This window comes from Drosophila subpulchrella, chromosome 2L, assembly GCF_014743375.2.
Source record: "Drosophila subpulchrella strain 33 F10 #4 breed RU33 chromosome 2L, RU_Dsub_v1.1 Primary Assembly, whole genome shotgun sequence".
NCBI lineage: Eukaryota > Metazoa > Arthropoda > Insecta > Diptera > Drosophilidae > Drosophila > Drosophila subpulchrella.
Window position 1 is genome coordinate 20,895,853 of NC_050610.1, and position 3,767 is coordinate 20,899,619.

Below are 3,767 nucleotides of genomic sequence, written 5' to 3' on the forward strand. Positions count from 1 at the left end.
TGATATAATTATTCATTGCTCAGAAGCAACTCGCGGCCAATTTAAATGTTAATCAAATTAAGGTACCCACCCGCTCCAATTAACCTGAAGCCCTGCCACCGGGGGCTCCATCCGTGCTTTTTCCGTATATCCGTATTTTCGCATTTCGATTTTTCCGTTTGCGTGCCAGGCCATTTTTTAATAATTTAATCCACTGCAATTGAGCGTCATGGCATGTATTTCAAGCCTAGACAGATTTATCGAAAACACAAACAAAGAGTACACATGCACCGGGTATGAAAGCTAAGAGTGTGGAAAAAAGGAGATGCAAATATTTTTGCGCAAACATTGATTGGCAATCGCAGTGAAAGGAGATAGGGCAAAAGTGGGGTGGCCGGATGATGGGGTACTTCGCCAAACGGCATGTTAACACACACCCAGATGTAAGCTTCCACACAGCCCATCCCACCCACACTCCACAATGCAGTCATGATTAACTACTGTAGCACAATGGGGTCATATGGTTATTTTACAGATTGTAATTAAATATCGATAGCCCTGTTTATTTTCACATACAAATTTAGGGATTCAAATTCTTATAAAAGCACTAAATATAGTCAAAGATATAATAATAAATAATAAAGTTCCTTAATTAAAGTCCATGTTCCTCAGTTTAGTTAGTTCCATTAGGCACTATGGTTAGTTCACCTGCCTTTAAAGATAGGGCCTTCCACATAGCCTTGCATAACGACTTAAAAACATTTTTAGTTCACCTTTTAATGTTTTCAAAAACTAACGAATGTGGGCTTATATCAAGGTGTAGGCTATATTTAAAATCCAACATTTAAATAATATAAGCCCGTTTACTCATGTTAAGCTGTTACCTTTAAATAATATCTTTAGTTGTTGTAGTAAAGCCGAATGATTCCAAAATTTCCTTGATCCTTTGGAATACTTTGAGTCCATACTTATCAAAAGGTACGTTTTCATGTTGCGGAAGATTACTCGTAAGCCATTGGCTCAAAATATATATAATTCGGAAATCATATCTATCAGGTTTTTATTTAGCATTCCTCATCAAACATCTTCTAAATCTTCCGAGGCAGTTTTCTCAGCCTTGCTTACGCCCTTTACTCTTGTTGGTAGGCTATATATTTTCTAGTGGGTCTTAAAATGTTAGTCAAATATGTCCAATGCAGTAAAGAACATCTTTTCAATACTGGTACATACTTCAATCATGCTGGTAAAAATAAAAATTTGACATTAATATAATATTTTTATTTTGACTATTAGTCCCATTGTACAACGCACGCTTTTCGAGTGTGTGTCTTCAGCTCAATGCAAAAAAAAAAACAGAAAAGATATACAAAAGAGGTGAAAGGTGAGTGGAGAATGGGTAGTGGAAAGTGGAAGGCAGAGAGACTTGTTTTATAAATGAAAATTCATTGAAAACTGATAGCGTGTGAAAAATAAACGAATCGAAAAGTCGGTATAAAAATGAAGTGTCACTGGTGGAACATATCGAATGACACAGATGCGCTGCCAAAAATTATAGATACCAGCAGTAAGTCAAAAAGTTCATTATTATATCAATTTGGTAATTATATTTTCAAATAAATTCCTATATTTATTTACCTGTGATGGTCTAAATAAACAAGAATTGTTAAATTGAATATTATTATAAAACGTAATACTATACTTTCAAATGTTGATACAACATGTAAAGGTATTTTACAAATGTAATTACTAAATAAATGGGTCAAAGGGTATTTAAAACCTAACAAAATATTCAACTTATCGTGGAAGCCTCTTTGATGCCACTTTTATCAGCGAATATATGTCAACTAGTGTTTGGCAAACTTTTCATTCCGCCAGGCTTTTTGTGTCAAACAATTTGTCCTGGGGCAATTAGTAGCAGAAGCTGAAGCTCGATTTGTTTTCTATCCGTAAACCGGAAAGACACTAATTAAAACAAATTGACGGATTTACAAGCAACGCTGAATAGAAACCATTCATATTTTTCTATCTTTATACGTATGAAAACTAGAAAAAAGGTTTATTTGGCAATAATCGTATGGCTTAGACTTTTTTGCATGGTATCGTATTTTCAAGTAAAGGCTGCTAAAAAGTTCAACAGATCTCAAATTCTCCTTGGAAATTTAGAAGTTTGTATTTTCTGGTGCTTCGTATGCTAGCGAAGCCGATTTTTTTTAAATTGTAAACCATTTTCTAAGATTGTATAAAGGATAAATATAGTTTTTGGTCGTTTTTTGTAAAAAACCAGCGAAAGTATTTTTTCTATCCGATTATTATACCACTGCAAAGGGTACTATATTTTTAATACTTACTTTAAATGTCTAATTATGCAACACTTTTTTCAAATTAAAAAAAATTCACATAAGTAACCAATTATTGGCTGATCGTTTTTGCTCATGATTTTTATTTGCAACTAATTGCTAGCCTGGGCTATAAACTGGCCCTTCAACATTTTTAGAACGCATATGGGCTGATAATTTAAATTTATTTATGCATTATTCCCGCGAACCACCATTTTGCGGGAAATAATAATTTAATTAGCTCGAAAACCGACGCACGGAGGGGCTTAGGGAAGAGAAGGACGAATATCAGAGTCCTCTGGCCAACATTTTGTATGCATATCAGAAATACCAATTACTATATGGCAACATTTTACTGTCCCCAATATTCCGCTCAAACCCCCATTTGAATTCCATCTTCATGCGATGGCCGTACCACCAGTCGAGTGTGTGGCTCTGTGGGCTGGCAATTTCAATGGTGCTCAGGCATTAACGTTCAAAAGTCAATTAGTGGTTTTTATAAATGTGATTAAATTAAGTGACAGTGTTGTTTACTGTTTTCCGCTTTTTGGCTATTAGCTTCATTTTAATTGGGCTAACATTGATCGGAAAATTGGCTTACAGGGTACAGGGGTAATATTGAACTTTAATTGGGCAAGATAAATTGGAAAATGTCTCTGTCGCAGACTTTTTTTTACCTCCACATAAATCACGGTGGACGGCATGAATACCGAATTTCAAATTTCTGATAAATTAGAGACAACTTTTTGTAAGAAAAGGAGTTCCAAAAGAATTTTGGCAGTTGCAAAATACCATGTAGGGAAGAGAGAGAAATGAAATTTATTATTAAGTCAGCCCCTTGAGGGCCTTAAAAAATTGCCTTAGCGTAGAAGATCGTAGATCCTCACACTAGGCGAGTTATTGGTTTTAGTTTTCAACTAGCAAAAATCGCAGCTCAGTTTGAACTTCATAGCTTGCGATATTGCCACTGCACAAGGTTGGTGATAAATTGAATGCAAATTTTAAGAACCCCTAGATGAAGAGCGCCTGAAGGGCTTGGGAATTATAAGTGCACATCCAACGAAAAGGGGGTGTGTCGGACAAGATTACCTCTGCCCAAAAACCAGTTGCCAATCTGTCACCCCTTCAATTAAATGACCAACTTCAAACGCAGCCCTGCTGAGTGTTGGTGAATATTGAAATCCCTGACAATAGCTTAAACTGGTTTCCCCCAGCCATTGCATTTTTATGACCTTCGAAAGCATTTTGCCCTATTTCCAGGCACTTCGATGAAGAGCATTGCCCGCATCGAATCCCCAACTCAAAAACCCCTCGGGACCAACATAAAAACGAATAGAATGGAAATGGTAGCTGCAGTGAAGGGGTCAAGTGTTTGCCTGCGTTCGGGTCAGATACTTGGATTATGTGAGTTAAGCCGCTTGCCCGCAAACTGCCCAAATTGTGAGCTTTAAG

At 36.3% G+C, this 3,767-nt stretch overlaps 1 non-coding gene across 1 annotated transcript; it reads right to left on the bottom strand.

The window, feature by feature from the left end:
- Window positions 1-3,150: 3,150 nt before the first annotated feature.
- LOC119548906 lies at window positions 3,151-3,294 on the bottom strand. Its single transcript, XR_005219348.1, has one exon. It is a non-coding gene; the product is annotated as a U4 spliceosomal RNA (small nuclear RNA).
- Window positions 3,295-3,767: the final 473 nt, after the last annotated feature.